At 42.6% G+C, this 12,733-nt stretch overlaps 1 long non-coding RNA gene across 2 annotated transcripts in view; it reads right to left on the reverse strand.

Moving 5' to 3' along the window:
• Positions 1-12,733, reverse strand: part of LOC117675820 (uncharacterized) — a 30,857-nt gene that overhangs the window by 9,824 nt on the left and 8,300 nt on the right. Inside the window, exon 2 of one of the 2 annotated variants that reach the window (XR_015733450.1) lies at positions 4,942-5,059. The exons of the other annotated variant lie outside the window; for it this stretch is intronic. This is a non-coding gene — a long non-coding RNA (uncharacterized LOC117675820). The remainder of the gene's footprint in view (positions 1-4,941; positions 5,060-12,733) is intronic. 2 annotated transcript variants of the gene reach the window in all.

Below are 12,733 nucleotides of genomic sequence, written 5' to 3' on the forward strand. Positions count from 1 at the left end.
TGTGGGGCACCCACTATCTGGAACGAGCTCCCCCCGGAGATACGGAGGATCCTTGATCTGCGCACTTTCCGCCGTGCTCTTAAGACCCTCCTATTCCAGCAAGCCGGCCTGGCCTAATTTTCTCCCCTTTCTTTTAAATTTTTAAATTGAAATTTTAATTTGTTTTAAATTATTGGGTTTTTTTAAATTGTCTTGGGCTAAATTATTTAATTTGGTTTTAATTATGTTTCTAACTTTTGTATTTATGTATTTTATTTTGTACCTGTTCACCGCCCTGAGTCCTTCGGGAGTAGGGCGGTATATAAATTTAATAAAACATAAACAAAACAAGGCAGTCAAATTATTTTCCAAAGCACCTGAAGGCAGGACAAGAAGCAATGGATGGAAACTAATGAAGCAGAGAAACAACCTAGAACTAAGGAGAGATTTTCTAACTGGTGAGAGCAATTAACCAATGGAACAGCTTGCCTTCGGAAGTCATGGGTGCTCCATCACTGGAGGCTTTTAAGAAGAGCTTGGACAGCCATTGGTCTGAAATGGTATAAGGTTTCTTGCTTAAGCAGGGGGTTGGACTAAAAGACCCCCAGGTTCCCTGCCAATTCTATTATTCTGTGTTCTACATTCTAAGTCGCATGACCTCCGTTCCCCAGTAGAAATAGGAAATGTGATCCTTTTTCATTGGCGTTCAAGTTTGGGATGGGAAGGAAAAAAACGCTGGTCACTCTTGAGACAAATCAGGATAGGAAGTGCAAATCTCAGTTGCCTTGATTCCACCAACTGTGACATCCTGTTGGCCGGCTGCAACGGCTAAGAGCGGTTGACAAGTGCGGAAAACTTGACAAATCCTACTGTAAAGCTTCCTGCTTTGGGGACGCCTGTCCAGTCATCTCAGCAACTATCTGATCTTTGCACATAAGGCACGGAGAACTGCTGTGATAGCTAGACGTAGGGGAGTCAAAGACAGGTCTCCGAGTGCACACAGATTCCCAATAGGATTTGTGATCTATAGGCAAGCTCCTGAGTTACGGGGAACTTAGCAGAGTCAGTTGCAGCGGTTTTCCTGCAACTGACTCTGTTTGCCGAAGAGATCACAGGGAGGTCAGCAAGATTGCCGACACAAACAGCTGAGGCTGAAGGACAAAGCTCAGGGACTGCCAACAACAACAGCTGCAACGGACAAAGGGAGGCGAGACAGGAACCAAAGATAACTCTTTCAAAGGATGGTTGCGAGGTGACAAATGGTTTGGATGACTGGCAAGTGATTCCAAGGGTGTTCCAAAAATTAACGTTCTTTTTTCTCTTTAAAAAAAAAAACACACACACACACAACTGTTACACAAATAGGAAAAGAGGGTTATTTCTAGGCATCCGATTCTACAAGCGGAAGGCAAGCTGAGATTGACAGACATATTGTCCTTCAAGAGTAAAATACTTTTGTTCCGTGTTGGAAAAATAGTCAGGTTTAATTCAGGGTTTGCAAAAACCAAAAAAAAAAGAAAGAAAAAAAGAAACCTGCAAACTTCCGTTTCCAATGCTCTTCATCCAGATGGTTTTAAAGGGGACAAAACTGAACCTAGGAATTTCACTGACATACTTTGCACAATCCTAGGCTGTATTAACAGTGGGATAGAATCAAGATCTCGTGAAGTGCTTAATTTATTAACAATTAATCAGTGGAACAACTTGCCTCCAGAAGTTGCGAATGCTCCAACACTGGAAGTTTTGAAGAAGAGGTTGGATAACCATTTGTCTGAAGTGGTGTAGCGTTTCCCTGCCTAAGCAGGGGGTTGGACTAGAAGACCTCCAAGGTCCCTTCCAACTCCGTTATTCTATTCCTATTTTAAGTGTTAATACCGCTTTACAATGCCTTGGTAAAACCACACTTGGAATACTGCATCCACTTTTGCTCACCACCATATAAAAAAAGATTTGAGACTGTGGAAAAAGTGGAGAAAAGAATGACAAAGATGATGGGGTGGGGGGGCCTGAAGGTTAAAACATATGAAGAACGGTTGCAGGAAAAGAAGGACTAGGGGTGACATAATAGCAGTGTTCCAACATGAGGTTAACAATGGGTGTTGTGTATGGGACGTCCTGCCTTATTTAAAGAACAGAATTCTGGGTGTTCACTAGGGAAGTCTGATCTTCACAACACAATTATGCGGAAGCATGTCACGGCTTGAACAAAGGAAATTCCCGAAGACCTCAGGAAAAAAAAAACAGGGGTTGATGTTGAACAGGCTGGAAAGGATTCCAAAACGATTTCCTAAGAGTTTGCACTCCGCATGTTCCCTGCCACGCGCAGACTGTGTCCAAATGGAGTCAATTCAACACTGTTCTTCCAGGTAGTTCTTGACTTGTGCCTACAATTGGAGCCCAGAACTTCCGTTGCTAAGGGAAACAGTCGTTAAGTGAGTTTGGCTCGTTTTACCACCTTTCTTCCCACAATTGTTATTCACTGCAGTTAAGTTAGTAACACAGTGGTGAAGTGAATTTGGCTTCCCCATTGACTCGGCTTGTCAGAAAGTCCCAAAAACGGATCACCTGACCCCGGGACACTGCAACTGCCATAAATACATGCCAATACCCAAGCAGCCAAATTTGGATCACATGACTATTAAGATGCTGCAACTGTGGTAAGTGTGAAAATAGCAATAGCACTTAGATTTATATACTGCTTTACAGCCCTCTCTAAGCGGTTTTACAGAGTCAGCATATTGCCCCCAACAATTTGGGTCCTTATTTTACCCACCTCGGAAGGATGGAAAGCTGAATCAACCTTGAGCCTGGTGAGATGTGAACTGACAAATTGGAGGCAACCGGCAGTCAGCAGAAGTAGCCTGCAGTACTGCACTCTCACCACTGTGCCACCACAGTTCTTAAAAACAGTCATGTCACTTTTTTTTAGTACCATTGTAACTTCAAATGGTCACTAAAGGAATGGTGGTAAGTCGAGGATTAACTGTATTCTCCTTGGGAGTGGTCAACCAACCAACCAACCAAGACCATTTCCAAGAGCAAGGCCTCTCAGAGAATCCCAAGGCAACTGTAAAGAACTTGAATTCTGAGTTGTTTGCTGTGATAAGCGGCTATAAAATGAAATCAAATCAGTGAATAAAGAAATAAAGACCTCTCTTGCATTGTCTTATGTTAGTGTCAGACTACCATCAACAGAATACCAAACACCAATGGTGTTCCTGGCAGAGTTGCAAGAACACCTCTAATCCCCAGAAAAGAACACTACTACCCATCTACACTTCAGAAAGGTCATCTGTGATTCAGAATAGAGCTGAAAGGGAACTTGGAGGTCTTCTAGTCCAGCTCCCTGTTCAAGCAGAACTATATCATTTCAGACAAGTGGCTGTCCAGTCTCTTCTTAAAGTTGTGGTCTGCCAGCAGCCTGCAGAGCTGGCAGGAGAGTTGGACAGTGAGGAGGCTAGGGAGGAACATGGGCCAGTCCTGGAGTCTGGGGAAGGCCCGGATGAGGACTCTGCATCAGAGGCAGAGATGGGGCCAGGGCCATTTGGGAGTGATGTGCAGACTCTGGAGCCCCCAGAGTCGGACAGCAAAGAGGCAGAGGAACAGGAGGAGCCTGTTCCTAGTGCATGCATACAAAGAGCTGCCAGAAGGCAAGAGCAGCTAAAGCAAAAGAGACGACTCGGGAGTAAGGCCAGAAGATGATTGGCCCTTCCCATAAGGCTTAAAAGAGAAACAAAGGCACTTGGGCCTTTTGCAGGAAAGCAACATTGCTAACTCTGTTTCCAGTCGGCATCTCTTGTTTGTTTCTGAACTCTGTGGGGCTTTGCCAAGTAAGGCCTTTGGCAGGGTGTCAAAGAAGATAAAGGTTGGTGATTATACCAAATGACTCCTTCCAAAGGACTTGTTTTGCAACTAATTGGGACTCAGCTGGGAATGAACGTAATTCTCAGCTGTTAACAATAAAATAGGTTTGTTTGGAACTAATTGTGTCTTGTAAGTCATTACAATAATATTACTTTATTCAGGTCACAATAAAGCAGAAGACTATTGGAAGAATGTTGTATGGATGGATGCAAAACAACAACAGCAAGAACAACAAAACCTTTCCAACTGGAAATTTCCTCTGGAATATAGATGGGCCCCTTTGTTGATGGCTTTTCAGAAGCTACCGAAGACTTGAGTTCTTCCAATGGGCATTCAGCAGATGAATGGACTTCACTGTGCATATTGCTCACCTGTATATTCTGACTGATTTCCACTTTGTATTTTTCCAATTATTATTATTTTTTTAATTATCCCTGTCAACTGCTGGGACTTGACGTGGAACCCAGCAGCACATAAATGCAACGTGTTGTGTTCTTTAATAAAATTATTCTGACCTCCGAGTCATCTGAAGAGCTGAATTAGCCAGAAGATCTATACACACTCTCTCTCCTTGGCAAACATTCCAACTGCTGTTTCTTTAAAAGAAGTCAAAGTTGTATTTTTTAGAAGATTTCTTCATGGGGGGGATGGAGGGATGGACAGACAGCAACAAAGGAGCCTGGATAGCTTTGCAGACTAAGCACTGTAATTTAACACCAGCTGTCTGCAATTAAAGTAAGTTCGAATCTTGCCAGGCTCAAGGTTGACTCAGCCTTCCATCCTTTCTAAGGTAGGTAAATTGAGGACCCAGTTTGTGGGGGCAATAAGCTGACTTTGTATAAAATATACAAAAGTATGAAGGCTATTGCTTAACGCACTGTAAGCCGCCCTGAGTCTCCGGAGAAAGGCGGCATATAAATCAAATTAAAAAAAAAAAAAAAAAACAAGGCAAAAGAAAGGATGATTCATGTGCAAAAGAAAAATCCCGTGTTCTATTTCTGACATCATCTCTTTAACCTTGAGATAGGAGGCAGTGAAAGTTCACCACGATTGGCTTTTCCGCATGCAGTTGACATTTAGCATAAACAGATTCCTCACCTGACATTAAAAGGCAAACTTCATTGATGCATACAATATTGTTCTTAGGTGAGAGATGAGTCAATTCACGACAGGGGAGATTTGAAGCCTTCTGTGATGATGGATGGATGAATCAGCCCTAGACGTGCAGTTTAGAAAGTTAATTTCTAGAAACATCCAACCATTTAGAAGATGATAACTCTCCTACTTTGATTCAATCTGAGCTAACAATGAGAAAATGAATATACCCATATTTTTCGGACCATAAGACGCACCTGACTACAAGACGCACCTAAATTTACAGGAGGAAAACAAGAAAAAAATAGGTTTTGGCCTCCGCAAGTTGCGTTTTAGCCCTCCCAGACCCCCAGAAGCACTCTGCAGTGCTCTACAAGGCCCGTTTTCGCAAAAATCAGGCCGGTTTTTGGCCTGCAGAGAGCTTTCTGCCTGGGAGGGCGAAAATGCAACACACAGTGGGTTCAGGAGATCAAAAATGCCCATATTTGGTCTATATTTGGTCATGGGGCTCCCCTTGAGGAGCACGTGGAGGCTCCAACTGGCGCAGAGTGCGGCCGCGCGGGTGGTTATGGGAGCAACATGGCGCTCCTATGTAACACCTCTCCTGCGCGAGCTGCACTGGCTCCTGGTGATCTTCCGTGTGCGCTTCAAGGTTTTGGTTACCACCTTTAAAGCGCTCCATGGCTTAGGACCTGGTTATTTACGGGACCGCCTACTACCACAAATCGCCTCCCACCGGCCGGTACGCTCTCATAGAGAGGGGCTCCTCCGGGTGCCGTCAGCCAAGCAGTGTCGACTGGCGGCCCCCAGGGGGAGGGCCTTCTATCTGGAACGAGCTCCCCCCGGAAATACGGAGGATCCCGGATCTACGCACTTTCCGCCGTGCTATTAACACCCTCTTATTGCAACAAGCCGGCCTGGCCTAATTTTTCTCCCCTTTCTTTTAAATTGAAATTTTAATTTGTTTTAAATTTATTGGGATTTTAATTGTCGTGGGCTAAATTATTTAATTTGGTTTTAAATTGTTTTTAACTTTTGTATTTCTGTATTTTATCCTGTGCCTGTTCACCGCTCTGAGTCCTTCGGGAGTAGGGCGGTATACAAATTTAATAAAATTAAACTAAACTAAAACTATAAGACGCACATAAATTTTCACCCACTTTTAGGTGGGGGGGAGGGGAAAAAGATGTGTCTTATACTCCAAAAAATACAGTATGTATGGTTTCTTGGTTCAGTCCAGCAGCACGGCAAAAATCCATATTGCCACATTTTGGACTAGGTGTCAGGAAACGAGAGTTTCGTGACAGGTGCCAAATGTAGAAAACCTTCAAGTGGCCTCAGCAACTCTTAGAAAGAATGCTAATGACCAGATGACTGCAAGGAATACAAATTCTTCCATCCTGAGTCATTCAGTCAGAACTGAAGAAGCTTCTTGAATGAGAAGGGAAACATCTTCACAAAAAAAAAACAAAGTCCAGTTTCCTTTTGAAAAAGCACCTTTGGGACAACCATGACCTGGATGACTAAGAATCTATACTGTGTTTCCCCGAAAATAAGACCCTGTCTTATATTTTTTTTGAACCCCGAAATAAACGCTTGGCCTTATTTTCGGGGAGATCTTATTATTTTGGGCCGTGTGGAGCAAGATGGGGCTCCTCTTGCCATCTTACCCGATTTCCAGCTCTGCATTTAAAATATTTTTGGGGAGGGCTTATTTTGAGGGGGAGGCTTATTTTAGCGCATGCGCTCAAAAGCCCAATTGGCCTTATTATCAGAGGATGTCTTATTTTGGGGGAAAACAGGGTATACGTAGAAAACTTACATCTTGGTATTAGGACTGTTTCAATATTAAATTTAGCTTTTGCATAAATTTGCATTATTATGTTATCTGTAGAATTCAAACATATTGTTAATAAGTTCTAACTGAGCAGCAACTATAGTTGGTTAATGTCCCACAAACCACCAGTTCTCAAACATGGTAGCCTCAGGATGCCTTTACTGCCTTAAAAATAACTGGCCTTAAAAATAACTGAAGACCTGAAAAAAATTGGTTTATGTGGGTAGAAGAGAATATTTGTAGCTCAGAGGTGAACTGTGAGGTCCTTGGCGCTCTCTGAGCTTGGTTGTTTTCTTGCAGATATTTCATTACCCAACTAGGTAACGTCCTCACTGGTGGCGCAGTGGACTAAGTGCTGTTAAAGTAGCACTTGGTCGCCAGCTGCCAGCAATTACTGCGAGTTCAAATCTCACCAGGCTCAAGGTTGACTCAGCCTTCCATCCTTCCGAGGTAGGTAAAATGAGAACCCGGATTGTGGGGGCAATAAACTGACTTTGTATTAAAAAAAAACACCGCTTAGGAGGGGCCAAAAGCAGGTATATACAAAAGTATGAAGGCTATTGCTTAATGCATTGTAAGCCGCCCTGAGTCTCTGGAGAAGGGTGGCATATAAATTGAACAACAAACAAACAAACTATCTTACGATAGATTTTTACCCCAAAAGTTTTTTTATTAAAATAAATTTGATAAAAATAAAAAAAAATCCGATTTAAATTAAAAAAAACTGATTTTTTTTATTTTTTTAAAAAAAAATCATTGATTTTTATCCACCCTGCACAAAACTAGATTCCTTGGTGAGGGATCTAAATTATTAGCGCAATGATGTCTTTTCCTGACACAATTTCATCGGGATCAGTGAACTTCCACACTTTTCTGTTAGCTTTCTCTTCTGCTGCTGCTCTATAATCCCTTGAGGAAAATATAAACTTCCATCCAACGTCTTTAAAATTAGACTCTTCCACAGGAGCTTTGCTGGCAGCAACAATTACAGTACCAGTCAGGAACGGTCGGCATCCAACGAGACAGATAAAAAGGAAAAGTAATATGTTGAAGACTGCGTGCTTGTAAAAAAATGCCTCTTCTGGGAATTCAGGGCCCAACACTGAATATCTACCTAAGAGAACAGATGATATCTTTGCTTTGATCTCCAAGGTCGCAGGCAAAGCTGTGTAAAGCCATCCATCACCGGCTGAGGAGGTCACCGTAGTACAATCCTTAAGTAATTTCATGTCATCCCCGCGGTCCCGTTTAAGACAAGCAAGGAAAGCTTCCAAGACAGGGAAAATGTTTATAACTCAGTGCTTCTACCCTTAACTTTGCCTAGATTTAGGCCACTCTGAAAATTGGTAAGAGATATATTTCAGGAAACAGGCAGACCGTCTTCTGCCACCAATAGCCTCCCACCGACCAGTCCGTTCCCACAGAGAGGGTCTCCTCAGGGTGCCATCGGCCAAGTTATGTCGGCTGGCGACACCCAGGGGGAGGGCCTTCTCTGTGGGAGCTCCAGCCCTGTGGAACGAACTGCCCCCGGAAATTCGTAAGATCTCCAACCTCCGGGTGTTTTGCTGCGCATTGAAGACCCTGTTGTTCCGCCAGGCCGGACTATCAACACAATAGTTTTAAATTGGGGTATTTAAATTTTTTGGGGTTTTAAATCTGAGCCAATTTATTTAATTATTTTAAATTTTATATTGTTTTGTCTGTGTTTTTAAATAGGCTGTACACCGCCCTGAGTCCTTCGGGAGAAGGGCGGTATAGAAATAAAATTATTATTATTATTATTATTATTATTATTATTATTATTATTATTATTATTATTATTATTATTATTATTATTATTATTATTATTATTTCTTACAGAGGCTGAGCAAATAAAATGACATGTTTTTCCTGACTGATGCACGCACAATTTCTCAGGCGTGTGGGCACAAAGACACAGCTTTCTCCAAAGAAAGGATGCATCGACTAAAAAACAGGCTGGGTTGGAAAAAGATGATTTTAAAATCATTTTAAAATTTTAAAATCTCAGGCAGGTAGTCTACAGGTAGTCCTCGACTTATAATTCATTTAGTGACCGTTTCAAAGTTACAACAGCACTGGAAAACGTGACTTGTGGCCATTTTTCACATGTATGACCATTGCAGCATCCCCATAGTCACGGGGTCAAAATCCAGACAGTTGGCAACTGATTCACCTTTATGACGGTTGCAATGTCCCGGGATCATGTGATCAAGCTTTTGTGACCTTCTGAAAAAGCAAAGTCAACGGATAAACCAAAACTCACTTAACAACTAAGTAACTAAGTTAACAACTGCCATGATTCACTTAACAACTGTGGCGAGAGTGGTCGTAAAATGGGGCAAAACTGACTTAACAAATGTCTCGCTTAGCAGCATAGATTTTGGGCTAAATTGTGGTCGTAAGTCAAGGACTACCTGCATTTAACCAACATTTTGGTTGATTTTCTTATATACTACAACTCACGCCATCCAAATACTGAACACCAAAATCTAAAATCTAATTTTCCGGAAAGAAAGGCACAACTTAGAAAATGGTTATCCTTGCAGAACTGGCTAGGTGAATTCATTCATTCAATCAATCAAAATAGAGATGGGAGGGACCTTGGAGGTCTTTTAATTCATCCCCCTGCTCAAGCAGGAGACCTTATACCAGTGATGGGGAACCTATGGCACACGTGCCACAGGTGGCACGTGGAGCCATATCTGTGGGCACGCGAGCGTTGCCCTAGCTCAGTTCCAGCACGCAAGCACATGCCAGCCAGCTGATTTTCAGGACTTCCGGGCCCACTGGAAGTTGGGAAATGGGCCGTTTCTGGCCTCCGGAAGGCCTCCGGGGGGGTGGGGAAGGCCGTTTTCGCCCTCCCCAGGCTCCTAGAAAGCCTCTGGAGCCTGGGGAGGGCGAAAAACGGGCCTACCTGGCCCAACGTGCCATTGCGTACCAAAAGCGGGGGGGATCTTGTGGGGGGTCATGCACGCATGCGCAGGGGGCAGGGCAGGGTGGATAAAAATCAATGATTTTTTTAAAAAAATCAAAAAAATCAGATTTTTTTATTTAAATCGGATTTTTTTGATTTTTATCGAATTTATTTTAATAAAAAACTTTTGGGGTAAAAATCTATCGTAAGATAGTTTTCTATTTAAGATACATAAATCATTTAGTTTATTCAGCATGAAATGGAGCTTAGTTATGTAGCATGAGGCTGTATACTCTGCAACACTGGGACTATCGGTGAGTCAACAGTGGGTCAAAGGAGTAGCAGAGATGACAGTTGCTCTTTAAAAATTATGATTTAAATCAAGTTGATTTAAATCAAGCCTTGGTAGTACAGGAGTTTAAGGCACCCTGTTATTAAGCTGGTTATTAAGACCAGCTGCCTGCAATTACTGCAGGGTTCGAATCTCCCCAAGGCTCAAGGTTGACTCAGCCTTCCATCCTTTCTAAGGTAGGTGAAATGAGGACCCAGTTTGTGGGGGCAATAAACTGACTTTGTATAAATATACAAAAGGATGAAGGCTATTGCTGAGCACACTGTAAGCTGCCCTGAGTCTTCGGAGAAGGGCGGCATATAAATCAAATTAAAAAAAAAAAAAAAAGCCTTTTTACTAGTGATTTAAATCATGATTTAAATCGTGATTTAAATCAACTCGATTTAAATCAAATCCACCTTGGGGCAGGGCACATAGAATTATGGGTATGGGTACATGCACGTGTGGGCACACGCACGCGCGACCCCCCCCCCCCGCACTTCCCCGCTTTTGGCACTCGATGGCAAAAAGATTAGCCATCACTGCCTTATACCATTTCAGACAGGCGCCTGTCCAGTCTCTCCTTAAAAACCTCCAGTGATGAAGCTCCCACCACTTCTGGAGGCAAGTCGTGACACTGGTTAATTGTCCTCACTGTTGGGAAGTTTCTCCTTAATTCCAGATTGCTTCTCTCCTTGATTACTTTCCATCCATTGACCGCTTCCTTGAAAGATAGCCTTATCCCTTTTGAAAAGGAAACAGCTTGTTACACAGCAGAACTGCAGTCAGAATCTAGGCCAGAGGGAAGGAGGTCGCAAATACAGGCTGCCGTTGTGTATAACGTCATACTACAGCTTCATTGTACTGTAATTTCTAAATATACACTCCCTGTTCTTGAACAGCAGTGGATAACATCTGAATTTTCAACGGCTGCCCTATTCTACAGACAAGTTGTTGTGTGACCTCTGATAATCAAGTAGATCGCTCATAGCCAGGCTCTATTAAAAAAGCATCAAATCTACACTCATCCCAACTATATGGGTCACTACAAACAAAGGGCCACAAATAACAATTTGACTGAAAAGGCAATTTCCTGTGTCCTTCCTGGCTAATGATGGCTTATCCTAGAACAGCTGGAATTTCATTTAACTCGTTGGCTTTCAGCATTGGCGATATTCATCTCCGTAGCTTTTAGTATGATACGAAATCTTCCAGACATACTTTTTCCTCCAAGAAACATCACTTACGACCAGGAAAATGGTTACAGGAGGATAGGGCAGGCCTTGTAAAATTTAAACATTGACTAATCAGCCTCAGTTCCTAATCACTTGACGGAGATATCATGATGTTCCCCTGCATGCATGCATGTAGCGTGAGGCTGTTATGTTCTGCAATATTGGGACTGTCGGCAAGTCAACAGCAGGTCAGAGGTTGCTCTTTAAAAATTATTATTTAAATTGCGTCGATTTAAATCAAGCCTTTTTACTCGTGATTTTAAATCATGATTTAAATCGTGATTTTAAATCGACCTGATTTAAATCAAATCCACTCTGGACCCTGTCATTTGAAGGACTACCTACCTCCTGTGGTTTCTGCCCAGCTGGTAAGGACCAAGGGAGTAGGTGTGCAGTAAGCATACCCAGAAAGCAGGGCTTCTCTGCCATGGTCCCCTCCCTCTGGGATGAAGCCCAAACAGTCCCTGAACCAGGCGGTCGGTAAGCGAGCTCTTCCCGTAACGTTTCTATATTCTGTTTTATATAATGAGCTGCTTAGAGATATTCCAGAGTCAGGAAATGGCAAAATGGAAGTAAATAAATTACTTTTGAGGCTATAGCATACTTTTAAAGAGCATTGAGACAAGTGGTGGGTTGCTCCCGGTTCGGTCCGGTCCGGTTCTTGCAAACCGGTAGTTAACGGTGGCGGGAGGCTCCGCCCACCCGCCCGGACGCCATCATGAACGATCTGCGCATGCGCAGAAGCTTCTGTGCATGTGCGTGCTCCCGTTGCGAACTGATAGCGGAGATAAGTAGAACCCACCCCTGACTGAGACACAGGAATAAGGATGTTGACAAAATATAGTATAGGAACAGGAGTGGTAGAAACTAGGGGCGGAGTTAAAAGAGGGATCAGCCTAGAATCCTTACGTAGCCACAAGCAGGACTAAAAATCCAACCTCCGTTGAATTCCGCTGACCCTTATCTAATTCCAAACAGGTGCTAACCATGAGTTGAGAAGATTCCTGTGCATAGGCTGGTTAGCAACACATCAGTTTAATTCATGTGTGGACATGGCCTTGCATGCCTGAGCCTGACACATAGAAGATGATAGCAATCAGATGATGCTGAAAATAACCAAGGAGAGGCTCAAACACTACTAGGACATTCCAAAAATTAAATTGGGATCTCAATTAAAAATTACAGAAGTAGGTGTACAGAAAACTGTTTGTTTTGTTGCCTAGTATGTCTATGTATAGGCCAGAAAACAAGACAATATGTATAAGATGATGCATACAGGTTAAGCCTTTTCCTTTTTAAGGAATAATACACCATTAATAAAATATTTGTTCCCTGTGGTGCATTTGTGTTTCTATACAGAAAGGAAATTCAAACTATTTGACTTACACCTTTCTTGATACAGTTAATATAGGAAAGATTTAAACCAAACAGCAGCAAGGAACAGTACAACAATGGAC

Source organism: Pantherophis guttatus, chromosome 3 (genome assembly GCF_059756535.1).
Source record: "Pantherophis guttatus breed Tessera chromosome 3, ASM5975653v1, whole genome shotgun sequence".
NCBI classification, from domain to species: domain Eukaryota; kingdom Metazoa; phylum Chordata; class Lepidosauria; order Squamata; family Colubridae; genus Pantherophis; species Pantherophis guttatus.